At 34.6% G+C, this 19021-nt stretch overlaps 1 non-coding gene across 1 annotated transcript; it reads left to right on the top strand.

Moving 5' to 3' along the window:
* The first annotated feature begins 514 nt into the window (after positions 1–514).
* LOC116585341 lies at positions 515–661 on the top strand. The gene has a single exon (XR_004283558.1). It is a non-coding gene; the product is annotated as a U4 spliceosomal RNA (small nuclear RNA).
* The last annotated feature ends 18360 nt before the right edge of the window (positions 662–19021 follow it).

Below are 19021 nucleotides of genomic sequence, written 5' to 3'. Positions count from 1 at the left end.
GGACTCCTTCCTCAGCAGGGAGCCTGCTTCTCCCTCTGCCTGCCACTCCTGATACTTGTGTGTGCTCTCTCTCTTATAAATAAATAAAATCTTTTTTAAAAATTGTAAGAATGGTGTCTCAGATAAAATATAGAGTTAAGGGTTGACCAGCCAATAGTAAGGGATATTTTTATATTCACCTGATTGAACTGAACTGGAAATTCTGTGGTTTTAGATTAGAAATGATTGGTCTCTAAAGACCCTTTCAAAATACTGCTTTTAGGCTTTCAGCCTTCTCCTTTAATGAGTTAGTGGTGAATTTTCAATAAAACAGTTAAATCAAAACACTTGAACATTTATATATCCTGCTTATCTCTTCATGACTTAAAGACTTCTATAAAATACCAAAGTCAATGTCCTGAAACAGGTTAGAGAAATATACTACTTAGCTGTTGTTGATTTTTTTAGTCATTTGTGGAATTTATAGGAGATGGAAAAAAATATGGCTTCTTAATGTTAAAAGATGTTTATTGTCAGCTTTGCGCAGTGGCAGTATCGTAGCCAATGAGGTTTATCCGAGGTGCGATTATTGCTAATTGAAAAGATGTTTATTGTTTATTGCCGTGACACCTTCACAATGCTCTTCTCATTTGAAGAGGATGTTCAAAAAAAATTTTTTTTTGCATGTTTAGAAAATTTTAAAGATATATCTTGTGATTATAATATCAGTTATCTGGATTTTAGATTAAAAGAAAGATATATGTGCTGAACCACTAATTCTTTTTTGACTGATTCACGCATTAGATGTCACAGGTAACTTATGTCAGAAGGACAGGGAGATATGGACAGAACACATTTTTTTTTTTTTTTTTTTTTTTTGTTCCTGGATAGAACTCTAATTTTAGCTCTTACTTAATAAGCCTAATGATAGACAAGAAGGATCTGGAAAATCTGGATTATCACTCCAAGAAATTTATGCTTAACAGAAAATGCCTTAATAGTCATCACTGATGGATCCTTGAGAGAAGTTATGTGATTGAAATACATTTCTGTTCTCACTCCTCCAGGGTTCAAAGTGGAAGCATTTGATTGGCTGGGCGTAAGTTATGTGCCCACATGTCTGCTGCCATTGGGCAGAGAAACGGGTAATTTCTCCCCTTCTGCTCTTGTAATAAAAGGCGAGGACTCTGCATCCTGCCAATAATACGTATCTTGGGAACTCCGCCCAAAGATGAAGAAGGTTTGGATGCTGGGCACTAGAATGGTGAATTAGTTTCTACATCTTTGGGTTCAGTTTCTACGGCTGATTCATTTTTATATCTGCCACTTTTTTTTCGGCATACAGTGATCATTCATGTGCATTTATTCATTCATTAATAATGGATAGCTCACTCTGAGGGGCTAGGCCAATGCTCTTAGGGAGATTAATTCCATTTGGAGGAAACTGATGATAAGCAGATAAACATAAAAAGTAAATATAATAATTTTAGAGAGAAGAACTAAGAAAACAATGGAAAAGGTAGAGACAGAGAGAGGTTGGGAGGAAGTCAAAGAACGCCTTTCTGAAGTGTGACTTCAGCTAAAAAAACAATCGATGGGCTGGAGGGTTGACTGTAGAGGACAGTCAGGTAATTGCAGTAATCTAGCTGAGGCATTCTGGGGCTTTGAGCTTTCTGAGTATAGCGTGCTATTATTTCTCTACCCCTGGAAATCTATTCTCTGCCCTTTGGAGTCCTGTGGACTGTATCATTCTGGCTTCTGTGCCTCTGGCTTCCAAGTGAGTGTGGCCAGCTGGAGATAAGAGCAGGAGACTGAAAGGTGAAAGGAGAAAAAAGCCTGAATACTTCTTCTTTACTGCATATCCTTAGTGCACATCTGTACCTCTGGGCTATGGTGTTGGCAACTGCTGCCTTCCTTCCCCTTGCAACCACGTTTCTTGTCAGGTGGCCCCTCTCTCAGAAGCACACAGAAGTTTGGTAGCAAAACTCCTCTTGCTCCTTCAGGTCTTGAGGTGATACTGGCTTCCAGCTATTCTAAGTCTTCACCATCCCTTAGGGCTCTATAAGTAGTGCCTTCCTTCAACTCTCTTCTGTTAATCCTCTAGGTATGTGCAGGTAATTTTGAGGGGGAAACTCTGACTGAAAGGAGGGATGGTTGGATGTTGGAGACACCGGGGAGTTGTCTCCAGGGCTTGGCGTTAGGCTGGGTGTGTGGAGAAAGAATAACGCAAGGAAAGGTAAAGCAGGCTGTCCCTTCAGAAAACTGTGGACCCTGAAAAGTATAGCTTCAGTGGGGTAGAGAGGATAGAAACTAAATAGCCTCTCTTTTAATCTTTCTTCTAACTGCTGCTACTTAAACAGATTCTCACTTTTCTGAGCACCTATAATTTAGAGCCAGTGTTAGGTTAACACTCACTGTTCTCTTTTTGTTTGCGTGTGTGTAATTGTGAAGAAAAAAGCTAGGGGTTTTAAAATCTTTAAATCTTAATCTTCAACAGCGTTTACTGGGCAAAGAAATAAAGATGGAGAGGTTACCATGCAATTATTTCCTCTTCCATTTGGCTATAAATATTATTGAACAACCATCAAACTGAATACAAACCCAGAGAGAGTTATGTTTTTCCTTCCACTGACTATTAATTTGGTAATTAAAAGATGAATTTTGAAAATTTTGCTCGGTAATATATAATTACTATATGGAAGTGCATAATTGATTCTAAACTTTAATCTGAAAGAGGCCATTTAGGAGTTAGTTATGGAATGCTTTCCATTTAAGGATGCTCCTCCATAAAGATTCAAAGGATTAAGATTTAAAGATCTAAAACTGCTAGCTAAGTTACACAGGACTCATACTCTGAAATGTTTTCCATTAGGGAAAAATCGATCTTATAGGACTTGAAATTCTCTTCTAGGTTGCTTTTTTATGCTTTCAAAAACTGTTAGGACTTTATTTTTTCATGTGTAACTTTGTGCTAATGAACTTAAAAATTTATCCATACTATTATAAATGGCTAATATTCACTAAAGTGACACTTTCAAACAAAGAAAAATTAGAAATAATTGCTTCTCAGTTCCTGCTGGTCCCAAATAGTGAAAAAAGGATTAGGTATGAGTCCTGGAAAGGCTTAAGCAGAAAAAAAATGCAGCCTCAACAAAACCAGAAGAAATAGAAAAAGAAAGGTTGATATCTTCATTTAGAAGAAACTGCAGTCCTGTACCTCACTGATCTCTAATGCCGTCAGCCAGGTGGAAGCTGTCCTGTACTGGGGCTTGAGAAAATGCAGTTGAAATAGACTGGTGGTATTAATGCCTGCAGGCACAGAGCTTTGTGACTTTGGTCTAAAAAGATAGGAACTGACTAATCAATTTGGTATGGTAATTAGGTTTTAACTCAGTTGTACTGAATGTGTCTATTTTAACTGCAGATATGTGAAAATTAAATTTTCTCCCTCCATTTTTAAAAAATAACTCTCATGGAGAGTCATATAGGTTTTTTTTTTTTTTTTTTTTTTTTTTTTTTTTTAAATAACTGCGTTAGAGAAAGCTTTGCTGCTTTTTTGGAAATGGTCTTCCCCTCAATGTTTCTATATTTAATCCCTTCATAGCATGCAGTTTATCTTTAACTTTGCTTGTAAGAAGTCACTTATATTTTTCTTAAGATACTGAGACTTACCAGATCATAAAGATTCATAGAAAGCTGTTTGTCAGCTTTTAAAGTCCTGGCTTTGCTTTTGGGAACTCTGTTTTTTTTCTATTTCTCATTAACAGACTGATAAGGCAGATATCTTGTGATAACCATGGTGGGAAATTTTCTTCTTCTTCTTCTTCTTTTTTTTTTTTTTTCCAGTTATTTGAAATTGCACCAATAATCTTGTAAAAATTTTAATTACCTAGCGCCATCTTGTGGACCAATTATCTATTTGTAGGGGTCAAACCTATTAAATGTGATAAATGATACAGATTTTTCTGTCTTTTTTGTTATGATAAAGACCTTAAAGTTCTTTCAATAAAATGTTATATTTTATTCTTGTTGTCTACTGTATTACTCAAAAATTCTAAATATTCCGTAGTTATTTTTAGGAGGCAATCCAAAGGTTAACCTGATAAATCTGAGATTATTGTAATAAATAATCCAAACCAAGACCAGCCAGTAGAAACAGATGGTGCTTCTGGAGGAACTTGAAAATTTTCCGCTCTTAAATGGACATAAACCTTCTGCCTGGAGCTGTGTAACTACATGGACTTATGAGCATGCCTGTAAATCTATGTGGTTACTTTTTTTTTTTTTTTTTTTTTTGTGGTCTCCAGTCACATTCTTTTAATTTGATGCTTCTCAAGGTATGGAAAGCAGAGGCTAACTCAAAACACAAGAGAACAAGTTCTGGTTATTCTCAGTTTGTACTGCTATCTTTCCTCTTCCTATGATTGCTTCCTGCTTCTCTGTTTTGCATGTGAGACTGTGTATTCCAGTAAAAGGACAAAAGATAATTTAGCAAGCTTTTATTATATCTAAGCCTGGGTTTAACTCCCTCAATAACTGAATAGGTGTATAATCCCATGGATTTCTTAAGGTAGTGAGTTCAGTGTAGGTGGATTGAATAACTTTTTTTTTTTTCCTGAATCTTTTCAAATGATTAGCAACACTTCTGTGGACAATTGTATTTGAAAGGTAACAATTGGCTGAGATGAATAATCTGAAGGGAAAATAAATATCCCCTCAAAAAAAAAAAAGGAAAAGAAAATAAAGTGAATGCATGTGATACTATTCTGTCTTTAGCCATCTATTCAGACTGATAGGTTGATTTCTTTTGACTGCATTTTGGCATGCAGATATAGATATAGATATATATGTATATGAATTTTGCATATATATAAAAAACTGTGAACTTAAAATGCGGTTGGTGAAGATGGCGAAGTCCGAATGATTTTTTTACAGGGGATAAATCATTGGTTCATAAAAATTATATTAAAGAACCATGTGAATTAATACTGGACATGTAGTTGTCACCTAATTTATTGGTTTCATTCTTAATTTTTTGTAACTTGCCATTTTTTATTTCTTTATATTTGAACAAATCATTTTATAATGAAATGGAATTACTTACATAGATGGATTTTGTGAATATTTTTGTCCTGGCAACATGCTGACATTAAAAAATATAATGGGGTTCACCAAATTCTGATCAAGATGTGCAGGAACTGGATCACTCACACATGGCAGGTGGGAATATAAAATGGTACAGTCATTTTGTAAAAGAGTTTGCCCGTTTCCAAAAAAACTAAGTATCCCACTATAATATGACTTAGCAATTATGTAACTGGGCATTTATCCTAGAGAAATAAAAACTTATGTTTACACAAGAACTTGCACATGAACCTTTATAGCAACTTTATGTATCATAGTCCAAAACTAGCAAAAACCCAGATGTCCTTCAACAGGTGAATGGTTAAATATACTGTGGTATAGCCATACTGTGGGTTATTACTCAACAATAAAAAGAACAAACTACATGCAATAGCTAGCTGAGTCTTTAGAGAATTATTCTGAGTAAAAGAAGGCAGTGCCAAAAGGTTACATACAGGATGACTCCATTTATATGCATTATTGAAATGACAAAATTATAGAAATAAACAGATTAGTAGTTGTCAGGGATTTAGCATGAGAGAAAAACAGAAAAGTGGGTGTGGTTATAAAAAGCAACATGAGAAATCCTTCTTGTAATAGAAATGGCCTGTATATTGACTGTATTAATGTCACTCTCCTGGTTGTGATATTGTACTTAGTTTTGCAAGAAGTTACCACTGGGACACAGGCAGTGAGCAGTATATGAGATCTTTCTATTATTTCTTACAACTTCATATGATATAGAATTATCTCAATATAATAGTTTAATTGAAAACATATAGTAGGGTTTACAAAAGAAAACTCAGAGCTGAATTGATGAATGCACACAGGATTGTATCCTAAACTTTCCTATTTAAATTAAGTCTGTTAACAAATTAAAAATTTGGATCATACTATATAGCATCCTGATTGTGAAAGAGATACAATTAAAAAAAGAGAGAAAGAATTAAAATTTAATAACTTACTAGAATTAATTTTTTTTACTATATCATTGTAATATTTCTATTATGAAATGGCTATATTTCTCTTTGTGAGGACAATAACTTAATTCACTCAGAAAGCAGATATTGGTAAAATAATTTTATCTTGTGTGTGTTTTCAACACCATAGGGTAATAATATTACTTTCAACTTTTCAATAAATCCAGATACAATAGAACTGTTCTCTAGTGAACTTCTAGTCGCAGTTAGCAGAGCAACATTTTTATATGTTGATAGTATCTATTATCATGCATTTTCAAGTGATGTTACTATGCGGAAGGACCCCACTGATCATTTTTTGATCAGAGTTAGAGGAGGAACAGTTTTCTATATCTGTAGTTTTTTTTTTAAATATATTGAGAGAGCCAAGGAGTTCAAACAGGCAGTGTATTTATACCAAACACACATATAGAATTGAAAAGTGAAATAATCAACCAATTCTGAGTGAGTTGATCATGCCCTTCTGTGTTTAAGGAAACTGATTTTACCAGATAGTAGACTGGATAAGTTGTCACAAACCAAAACACAATTCTAAGTGAGATTTCAATCTCAGAATTTAAAATGGATCAAAGTCTCTTCCTAGCAACTCAGAGGCTCTACGGCATTTACATATTTACTGGTGCATTTCTTGGTGGAACACATAATTTCAGCTGTGAAGCAGTGATGACTACTTCTTATTATGACCCTACAAACTCAGTTTAATTTCATTTGGGATGTTAGTTGATTTAAGAAAACGTTATTTCAACATTATATTGGGGTCTTAAAAATAAAAAAGAGGTACATGCTATATGCAAATATTGAGGTAGAATCTAATGCCAGAGATACCCAAAAATGGGTGGATTAATTCGATAATCTAGATTAAAAATATTTCACTTAATTCACTCATTTATTTACAATGCTTCCCAGCTGGCTCCACCCTTAGCTGCTGGATGGATCTGATCCCTTTAAAATATTTAATCTCTTCTTGATTTATAGGCATCAACTCCTTGACAAGTGTTTTTGTTTATTGTGACCTTCTGAAAGTCAGAAGGATTCATCCCTGCGAGGAATGGTAGCTATTTTATCCTGAGCTGTTTTTCTTGTGTCATGTATTTCTTCACAAATAATATCCTTATGATTCAGATTCGAAGAGAGGGTATACATTCAGGTATTTCTGTTTTGTATGTCTTACAGGACTTGTAAGATTGAATTAGTTCATATACATGAAATGCTTAGGATTGTAGTGCCTAACACGGAGTAAGTGCTATGTGTCTTAGCCATTATTAATATTTTATTGTTATTGTCATTATTATTTACTTGGCTTAATTGTTGGTGAATATTCTCTGCAATGTCCATTCTTTTTTACTCACTTTCAAGCACATCATTGCACTATCAAATAGCTATCAAAATAATACTTTGAATTTTAATCTTAGTCCTAATGCAGGAGGTAATTTTCAAAAAATACTTTTAAATTGTGAAATGTAACACACGTACAGAACAGTGCACAAGATAAAAATAGAGCTTAGTGATTTATTGCAAAATGAACACCCATGTAACCTATTGAGGTCAATAAATAGTATGTTGTCAATTCCAAAGAAACCACCTGCTACAACCCCTCCCCTCTCAATCCATGCTCCCTCTATTCCTCCTAAAATTAATACCCTGACTAATATTATAATCATTTGCTTTTCCTTATAGATGAACTCAACTGCCTTTTGATAATCCTCATAATTTAGTTTTGTCTCTTTGAAAAACTTTATGTAAATTAAGTTGACATAAATTTCTTTGCTTCTGATTTCATCTCGATAGATTTGTTTGTAAGAATCACTCATGTTATTGTCCAAATGTAGTTAGTTTATTTTCATTGCTGCATAGAATTCCATTGCATGATATACTATAATTTGTCATTTCCCATTATTTGGCATTTGTGCTGTTTCCAGGTTTTTGATTTGAGCAGTGTTGCCACAAACATACTTGAACATATCTCCTGAAGCACATATACATATATTATTGTTGGCTGTATATCTAGGAGTGGAAATTGTGGGTCCCAGGATCTATACATCTTTAGATTTAAAAGATAGTTTTAAAATGTCTTCTATTTTATTTCTACTAATATTAATCCTGCCATCAGTGTTAGAATTCCCACCGTTCCACATACTTTCAAATATAGGTATTATGGGACGTTTTCATTCTGGTGGGGTCATGTGGTATCTCACCATGGCTCTAATTTCCATTCCTCTTCTTACTTATGAACACCTTTCATATTCATGGGGTATTTAGATATCCTCTTCTGTGAAGAAGTTGTTTAAGTCTCCTGCCCATGACTATTTTGTTGACTTTTTTTCATTGATTTGTGGTGGATCTGCATCTGTAGCTGGTTATAAGTATTGTAGCTATCTTCCCCAGGTTGTGCCTTGCTTTTTCACTCTCTTCATGGTGTCTTGAAAAATAGAAGTTTTGAACTTTTAATGCAGTCCAATTTATGAATCCTTTCTTTCATAATTTTTTATGATGGGGCTAGATTTAGTGTAGTCTAATTTATTGATTTTTCTATTCGATCACAGAAGTATTTCCCTATCCAAGATCATAAATATAGTCTCTAATATTATCTTCTAGAAGTTAGTAAAATTTGCTCCTTGTATTTTTGTATATAGTTTGAGGTCAAGGTCAATTTTTATTTTTTTCTCCATGTGAGCAACCAGTTGTCTCAGCACAAACTGTTGAAAATATCATCCTTTCCTTGCTGCTTTAGAGTGCCATCTTTGTTATAAATTAACTGAACATAAATGAGTGGGTGTTTCTTGACTCTGTTCTGGTCCATGGGTCTTTTTATTTATCCTTGTGTAGGAGCGTCTGGGTGGCTCAGTGGGTTAGAGCCTCTGCCTTTGGCTCAGGTCATGATCTCAGGGTCCTGGTATCGAGCCCCAGCATCAGGTTCTCTGCTCAGTGGGGAGCCTGCTTCCCCCTCTCTCTCTGCCTGCCTCTCTGCCTAGTTGTGATCTCTGTCTGTCAAATAAATAAATAAATAATCTTAAAAAAATATATTTATCCTTGTGCCACTACAACTTTGTTTGAATTAGTGTAGTTCTACACAAATCTTGATATTAGGATAATTTTTGCCTTCATTACTTTTATAAACCTTTAGAATCAGCTTGTCAAATGCTACAAAACCGAATAAAACCAAATAAAGCAAAGGCCTGTTAAGATTTTTATCAGGGTTGCAGTGAATCCTTAAACACTTTTAGGGTGTACTGATTAATGTTTCACATAGGGAGTTTTTCTAAAAATGTTTAAAATGTATTTTACCTTAATTAGTCAGAAACCACACTGTACATTTCAGCCTGTTAAAATTTATTGAAATTTGCTTTATGGCTTAGAAGAAGGTCAGTTTTTATGAATGAATTATATGTGCTTAGAAAGGATGCCTACTTTGTACTTACTGATTTCAGTGTTCTGTATCTGTTAATGAGATCAAACTTATAAACTACATTGTTCAGTTTTTCTAAGTTCTTAATGATATTTTGTCTGTTTATTCTAGTATTTACTAAGAGATATTTTAGAATCTTTATTTGTGGCTGCACATTTGTCTAGTTCTCCTTGTAGTTCTGTCAGTTTTGATTTTATATAGCATGAAGCTGTGCTGTAATATGTATACAAATTTCGAATTATTTTATTTTTCTCGCATATTTAAATTTTGGAAAACACCAGGGGAAACTCATTTAGACATAGGTTTCATTATTCATTATTGTAAAGTGTGCTACTTTATCTTTAGTAATACTTTTTATCTTCAAATCTATGGTATTTTGTATTAACACAGTTACTCTGCGTTTTTTGGTTGGAGTTGCATGCACATAATTCTTTTACTCTTAACTTTCTGTATCTTCTAGCTTTAGGTGTGTCTATTGTAGCACATAATTAAAAATTCAACCTGACAAAATTTTTCTCTTAATTGGAATTGAGTTCCCTTTCTTCCTTTCTCTCTCCCTCCTCTCTCCCTTCCCTCCTTCCTTCCTTTATTTTTTAAGATTTTATTTATTTATTTGGGAGAGAGAGAATGTACACAAGCAGGGGGAGGGGCAGGCAGGAAGGCGAAGCAGGGAGCCCAATTTAGGGCTCAATTTCATGACCCTGGGATCATGAACTGAGCTGAAGGCAGATGCTTAACTGAGCCACCAAGGAGCCCAAATTTATTTTTCATTTAATGTAAATACTCATCTATTTGAGCTTAAATCCAGATATCCTATGCAAGCATTAACCCAAAGAAAGCCCTTTCCTTCTAGCTCTGCAAAACTGTTGGAAGTACTGTTCAGCTTCTTAGTCACTGAATTGCCCCTTCTGAATTTGAAGGGAAATAAATAGTTTCAAATACCAAGTAAGAAAATAAGTAGTTTCAAATACCAAGCTCACCTCCTTGGTCTCCAGTCCTCCCCAGATCCTGGCCTGGTGATTCTTCACTATCTTTTGGTCTTCTGATGCCTTGGAGAGTTTTTTTTTTTTTTTTTTAAGATTTTATTTATTTATTTGACAGACAGAGATCACAAGTAGGCAGAGAGGCAGGCAGAGAGAGAGGGGGAAGCAGGCTCCCCACTGATCAGAGAGCCCTGTGCGGGCCTTGATCCCAGGACCTTGGGATCATGACCTGAGCCGAAAGTAGAGGCTTTAACCCACTGAATCACCCAGGTGCCCACCGTGGAGAGTATTTTTAAAAAATATTTTGTTCAGGTTTTCTAGCAAGTGCTTGTCTAAATTACCTACTTTGTCATTCCTGGGTTGCTACAACTGTGTTTTAAAAAGTCTTATATAGAATGTATTTAATTTGGTCATTAGAAACTCTCTGAATGTCAGAGGGAAAATGATACTAAATTGGGATTGTTTTTTAGAGTTTCAGTAATAATAAATTGGCAATATTTTTGTCATGATTCTTTTGTAATTTAAGTGCTATAGTAGCCCTACTCAAAGATCTGAGATAGTCTATACTGGGTCAGCAATATATTTTAAGGTTACAGTCTAATGACAGATACAGAAATCAATGTCATAATATAATCTCAGGAGCCTACTGAAAATCCGAAGTGCATTGTATTTATTCTCAGGATATAACCAACTAATCCCTTATAAATAAAATGTACACTGAGATGTCATATGTTTCACTGTGTGAATTATTACAAGTGGCTATTTTGTGAGAAGGAGTTCTGTAATTTGAAGCCCCATCTACCTCTCCTGATTATTCCTTTAAAATTTACATTATGAAATATCCCCGAGCATTTAATTTGTATACATATTTACTGTTACTTGAGTAAGAGACCAATAATTGAATTGGATTTACCAGTTCTGTTTTCCCCTGGTGTTTAGCAAAATTTAAATAGATGTTTTTTTGCCAGGGGGCACCTGGCTGGCTCAGTTGGGAAAGCATGCAGCTCTTGAGCTCAGCTTTTGAGTTCAAGCCCCACATTAGATGTGGAGATTACTTAAAAAGAAGCAAAAAGGGCACCTGGGTGGCTCAGTGGGTTAAGCCGCTGCCTTCGGCTCAGGTCATGATCTCAGGGTCCTGGGATCGAGTCCCGCATCGGGCTCTCTGCTCAGCGGGGAGCCTGCTTCCCTCTCTCTCTCTCTCTCTGCCTGCCTCTCCATCTACTTGTGATTTCTCTCTGTCAAATAAATAAATAAATAAATCTTTGAAAAAAAAAAAAAAAAAAAAAAGAAGCAAAAAAAAAAAAAAGAAAAAAAAGATTTTTTTTTCTCCCCCTTCTAGGATATGTCTTTTTAAATATATAGCTTTAAATGAAGTATTAACATATCTCACTCACTTATGTTTGGGTTCTCCCAAAATACAAAGAATTGTTCAAAATATTTAGAGTAACAAAAATGTAGGCTGAGTGTATATATTTTACATTTTCTTAAAACGCCCAATAGTAATAGGTGCATTTATCAAAACACTTCAGAGTGAAAAACCTTTTGCAATAATCCTGCTTTATTCTGGTTGGGTACTTGTGCTATCATTTTTATCTTATGGGCTCTAGTGAAGATAACTGTTCCATTGGTGGGATAAGTCAAAGTTGTTTTTTTAGCATGGATTTTGGAGTTAGACCAATCTATCTTTCAATCCAGACTTTGCCATTTGCCAGCTTGATTTTGGGTTCTTTAGCAAAATTTGTTTCCTTATTTGTTAAAATGGAGAAATCTTTGTGTGGCGGGTCCAGAGAACAAAAACATCAAGTCAGAACAACCTTCATGAATTCCAGAATATCAGTTTGAGACTACCTGAGGTTTATGCATTCTCTCTGTTATAGAGTTGAAGTACAGATATGTGTAAAAGGGCTTTGGATTTACCCTGCATTTTACTTGGATTAAAGGATTAAAGATTTATACATATTACATATATATATAGTATACAGTATATAAAATAGTATATATATATACTATTTTATAGTGTGTATATATATATATATATATATACACACACACACACACACATTTTACAGAAATACTTTTTTCAGAGTTTTCTCACTAACTTAATTTTAAATGGGGCAATATAGTAGGGGGTTGGATCAGAAAAATCTCAAGTAGTTACTAGTTTAGATTAGAGGTCAGCAGATTATATCTTGTAGGCCAGATTTGGCCCTCAACCTGTATTTGTAGTAAAGGTTTATTGAAACCAAACACACCCACTTGTTTAGTATTATCTTGGGCTTCTTTTGTGCTGCTGTGGCGGAGGTGAGTAGTTATGACAGAGACTGAATGGCCTGTGGAGTTTTAAATATTTACTCTCAGGGCACCTGGGTGGCTCAGTGGGTTAAGCCTCTGCCTTTGGCTCAGGTCATGATCTCAGGGTCCTGGGATAGAGTCCCGCATCGGACTCTCTGCCCAGCAGGGAGCCTGCTTCTCCATCTCTCTCTGCCTGCCTCTCTGCCTGCTTGTGATCTCTTTCTCTCTCTCTGTCAATAAATAAATAAAAAATCTTAAAAAAAGAATAAAATATTCACTCTCTGACCCTTTACAGAAGATGTTTGCCAAGCCTGGTTTAGAAGATAAGAATTGAAGAAAATAGAGCTGGGACTGGTTCTACACTCTTTTAGTGGATCCCCTACTAATTTATTCCTTTCAGTGTCTGCCCTTTCTTTTTCCTCTCTCAAGCACAAGTATTAAACAAGAATGAACTCTTCTGCCCTGTGCGCCTCCATTTTCCAAGAAAAAAAAAGAATCTGATCAGTCACTAATACCTTACGTGAATTAGTTTATGTGTAATGAACTACTCTTAGGAGGAATTTTATTTTAAAAAAATTGCTGGAAGTTTATTCAATAAGATGAATCTTTCAATATTGGAGCGTTGGACTTCTTGGCATCTGGGTGGGAACAATTTTTAAGATCTCAAGATCTTCTTGGTACACTCAGGTAGGCAAACTACCATTTCACTTAAGTGATCCAGTGTGTTTCAAATCATTGCCATAATTTTTTTTGTGTGTATGTACCTAATGTGTATATATCTCTATCTCTATCTCTGTAAGCATATAGTATTTATCTATTTATCTATCTCTTTATTTCACTTCATAGGCTTACTTATGCTTTCCTCAATATTTATTTCCACGTGTCTGGAAACTGATCTGTGTCTTTTGTTATGGAGATTTAGCTAATAACCAAAGACTATGCAGTATAGTAGTCAATAATATATTAATTTGGTTTTGGTAACTCTGCATTATGTTTACATGTTTATACAGTGTTTATTCAGATCCTAATAAGCAGCAATTTTTAACAAAAGTGTACATTGTTTTAGGCAATATAAATGATACTTCACTTAACATGTTTAGTACTTAATATGTGCCAGTATTTGCTGTTTCAGATACTTTTATATGTATATACCTATTCATTTTAACTCTCCCAATAACCCTGGAGGTGAATACTGCTTTGATCAGCCTTTTATTTTACAAATGAGGAAATCGAGTTACAGAGAAGTTAAGTAACTTGCTGTAGACAACATGGCTAAGTGGAGGAATCAGAATTAAATTCTAGAAGTCTGACTCTGAAGTCCCTGCTCTTAGGCATTGCGCTATATTGCCTACAGATATGTATGTTCAAGATGAATATTTGCTAAAAAATTACATCAAAGTATTCCTTTGAGTATTCCTCCAAAAATTAAAATAAAATTTAATTTATATAAATTACGTAAAATGTGTCAGACATAATTTGTTTAATAAAGAATATTGCATTTGTGAAATAATTATTGGTCTCCTTTACCCATCCAGTTTTCCTTTCTTTCTTTCTTTCTTTTTTTTTTTTTTTTGATTTATACATGCACCATCTTTTAATGAAATCCAGAAAGGGAAACTAACCCAAAAGTCAGTACACCTTTGACACGGTTAAGATGAATGGCTTTGGGGTGTTTTCTGTTGAATGGCACTTAGGGATTTATTGCTGCTGTCCTGGCTGCTTCTTTATCTCTCAATGAATGTCCTAAGTTAGAAATGCAAATAGGTACCCTAGAGTCATCTGTTGAGTCATATGCTGAGCTTTCTCAATATTGTTCTTTAGCTGAAAATAATATTGAGTGTTGTGTAAGGATGCAACATGGTGTAGAAGAAAAAAATTGGATTTGACATCCCAAAACCTGGGTTCAGAATCGGATTCCATCAATTACTAGCTTTCTAACTTTGGGAAACTTATTCAACATTTAAGTTTCAGTCAACATACTGGGAAATGGGGATTAAAAAAATGATATCTATATTATATGATTATTTCTGAGGATTAAGTGAGATGGCAAGTCAAAGTGTATCCTAGATATTAATTAAACTTTAAATTATATTTTATTCTGCTTTTAAGATCTTGATGAGGAGGACACATACATATCAAATGGATTTGTGTTTGTGAATTACCAACTATATAATTCCTCATTATTCTTGCATTACTTTATTTAAATATATATTTTACTTACATTTATATAGTTATATATGGTTATATATAGTTAGATATGGCAGTATCATGCCACACCTGTCAAAAAATGACAGCAATGAGAAAAACCTAACCACTTACAAGATGAGTTTTGTTCAGAGTAATACTTGGACCTCAGGTTCTATAATATCCAGATGGAAGCCTGTTACACATATTTTTTCCTTTACTTCTCATTGACAATGAAGAAACCTGTCACTGCATCAAGACAGTCATGTGTAGTGTTGTCTTTATCTCCTATGAAACTTGTGTGACACAAATGAAAGCTATTTTAGATATATCATGGGCTTGGTACTTTTGTATCCAAAGAGATAAGGACTATTTATAGACTTGTAAGTGCTTAATTTTAATCAGAAAAGATATTCTTTGTTGCAATTAAATTAATAAATGAGAGTGGCAAATCTATAAGAAAACATTCTAGATGACTACACTACTTGCTTTCTGTGTTGTGTGTGTTCAAGGGTATTTGGCTTAGTGAGTAGCAGGAGGTTAGGAATGATTTCACTTTGAACTGTGGTTGTGAAAATATGGAAAGAAGATCAATGTCTAATGACCACAGATTTACGGACCAAAGACTTGATGTAAAATATTCTGAAGTGATATTCTTGTAACTGCTAACTCTGACATGACTAATGAAGTCATGGAAATGTCTCTCTCTGTCTCTCTGTCTCTCTGTCTCGTTTTTCTGTATGATAAGCAGAGAGTAAATAGAGGCTATAGCTACTCACTCAGAAAAGAGCCTTTCTAGAATCTGCCATATAGTCCCTTTGGAGTTCTGACACTCTGCAGAGCTTCTGCTGTTGTTAATTCATGAGGTTGCCCTGAAAAAAAAAAATAATGCCTGGTTATTGATGCAATAGTGCAACTTGACTTCAGGGAATTTTTGTTGTTTGACAGAAACAGGGCATTTGTCACTAATAATTTTTGTAATGGCTTAACATGCCAGTTGCAAGGTGTTAAAAGCTAAACGGGCCATAGATAGTTCCCTTGCAGGAGGGCTATGATTGTGTCTATGGCTAAAATCTCTTCAAGAAACAGGTACATCCCAGAGAGGCTAAAACATTAACCTTATCATCTTTTGCTCGGAGCTATGGTAATTTGTAAAATTATCTTTTTCAGAAATTTGTTTGCATCCAGAAATGGGGAAAGGGCTATGTGCTGTTGAACCCCAATCAGTCATTAAATTCCTTGTAATCAGAAGATGAAGAAGTCTGAAATGCCTCCTCTTAGAATTAGCCAAAATAATGAAAGTCTAATAGATAAAGTTCAGAGCTGTAATCTTTGCCTTAAGGATGGCTCCACATAAAAATGAGATCATCTTGGCTCATGTTAGATAGTAATTCAATTCCCAGCCTTGGATATTTGAGATATTCCGTGTGTATTCTCTATTTTTAAAGTTCTAAAGTGTTTTTCTTTTTCTTTCTCTCTCTCTTTTTTTTTTTTTTTAAATGATGTATATTGTTTTTGCAGGTATTCCAGCCAGGCAATTCTTTGGCTTTCCATAAATTTAAAGGGACCATATAACAGCTTAACACATTTAATAAACAGACTTTATATGGAAATAATTTTATGATTTGCAGCAACTTAAAGTTTATCTTAAAAAGTTCTGTTTTAGGTTTGCAAAGCAAACGAATCATTAGATGATTTAAGACTCCATGGTAATGATGATTTAAATAAAAACTTTAATGTAAACCTTCTGCTCCAATATTCATTCACTTTTCCTTCAAGCTAAGAGGGAAATACGGATTATGTACTGGGGACAGTGTTTAATAAGACAAAACATTTTTTTTTATAAAATTATTTTGCTTACATTTGTAAAAGTGACAACTTAAGAGGATTCTCCTGTAACTGACAAAAGAATAGAGCGGCTAGTCAAACAGCTTTTAATGGGCTGTGCCTTCCTGAGTTTGCATTTATATCTTACAGGTTCGCATTTGTTTGGGTCCAGGTTTTTGTAAATCTTCTTCTTAAGTTTATTTATATAATGTGTTCCTCCTGGTGCCCTGGGTCATTTATTACACCTATTAACTTCTCTCTCCCAGAATTCCTTAACAACTGTCCTCCAGTCTGTTTCTTCTCTCTTTAAATTTAAGATCAAGGAGTTGCTGGCACAGTGTGTTTTGAGGCTGCTTTGTTGTTGACCTAATTCTTTTTCTGTGCAAAAATAGAAGTACTTGAAATTCACCAAACTGGTACATTTGTGTGTGTGTGTGTTGAAACACCTTTCAGAAATACAAAACTCTCAAGAACTAATTTTTTAAGCCTTATATTCAATGCTATTTGAAACAGACTTTCAGTATTAAATTCAGATACTTCATTGATTTCTCTTCTTTTTTTATTTTTTTTTAAAGATTATTTATTTATTTATTTATTTATTTATTTATTTGTCAGAGAGAGAGTGAGCGAGAGCGAGCACAGGCAGACAGAGTGGAAGGCAGAGTCAGAGGGAGAAGCAGGCTCCCCGCAGGGCAAGGAGCCCAATGTGGGACTCGATCCCAGGACGCTGGGATCATGACCTGAGCCGAAGGCAGCTGCTTAACCAACTGAGCCACCCAGGCATCCCTGATTTCTCTTCTAAGTATAGTCTTTCATTTTATATACTTTATATTTTGCTCATGGGTTGAAATGAACATTTATTTTTTAATTTTTTTTTTTAAAAGATTTTATTTATTTATTTGACAGACAGAGATCATACGTAGGCAGAGAGGCAGGCAGAGAGGCAGGCAGAGAGGCAGGCAGAGAGACAGGAGGAAGCAGACTCCCTGCGGAGCAGAAAGCCCTATGTGGGGCTCAATCCCAGGACTCTGATATCATGACCTGAGCCGAAGGCAGAGGCTTTAACCCACTGTGCCACCCAGGCGCCCTGAAATGAACATTCTTGTACTATCATAGTTTTGCTTTTCTTGAGAAAACGTAGACTAGGAAATCTTCACTTTAACCCTTCTTTGGCAGTGAGGATGTACAGCTTATTTATTAGAATCCCTGTTTGTTCAAACCTCTTTTGTTCCTAATACAATCTCAAAATTATTATTTAATCACATTCATTAGGATCATTTCATTAAAATGTAATTTAGAACACAATACTACTACTATATAGTAGACTGTGAAATGTTGGAGGCAATTTAAAAATTACAGCTCTGTGACACCAAATTAACTTGTTGGAAAAGGAAGCACTTTTTAACAATTTAAAATTATTTCACTAAATTTAATTAATGCTGTTTTAAGAAAGTTATGTCAAGTCATTTAAAATGAAATGGCCAAGCCAATATGAATTTTTATAGACTCAGCCACATTTTGAAACTTTTAAGTATTAAAATTATAATTTGTTGGTCTTTAACACAGTACCCTGAAAGGATGCTGTTTAAAAGGGCAACATACATACTTTGTTTTGTCTCTAGGACAGTCTGTGTGCATAATTTATTTGAGGGAATTTAATAAAAATCAACACTCCAATGGTCGAACTTAGTAAAGCAGCTATATGCTAAATAGAACTGGAACTTTTTCAGCCAGGTATTCTGTGTAATTGGGGATGGTTTGTGTTGGATCTTCTTTTTTACAGAAAAAGTGTTCAGTTATCAGTGTAATCTGTTCTTTTAATAAGTATTCCCTGCAAATTTTCGAGACACTTATAGAGATGTACTGCAGCAGTATATTTTATATGCAACTTTAGATTCTCTTATGTAAGGGGTACTTCTTGATGTCCTGGGTATTGGTTCACATATCTCACCCAAGGAATATACTATGGGTTTCTTCTAACTTAGAATTTCATGGATACAACAAAGCAATTTATTGAGGAAAAACTGAACTTGCACTGTGGATTGTATACCACATACATAAAGACTGTAGGAATCATGTACATACATTAAGTGTACTCTTCTCCAAACTTCTAGCTTTCGGTGGGGGAGGTGGGTGTTGGCTGCAATAATGGGCATGTGAAAAAAGATGCAAAACTGAAAATAAAAGACTACTAGTTTATAGAAACTGTTGATTATCCACCAAAATTTGTTCTTTCTTTCTTTAAT

This window comes from Mustela erminea, chromosome 2 (assembly GCF_009829155.1).
Source record: "Mustela erminea isolate mMusErm1 chromosome 2, mMusErm1.Pri, whole genome shotgun sequence".
Taxonomy (NCBI): domain Eukaryota; kingdom Metazoa; phylum Chordata; class Mammalia; order Carnivora; family Mustelidae; genus Mustela; species Mustela erminea.
Note: the sequence above shows the minus strand (reverse complement) of the source record. Positions and strands in the feature narration are given on the sequence as shown.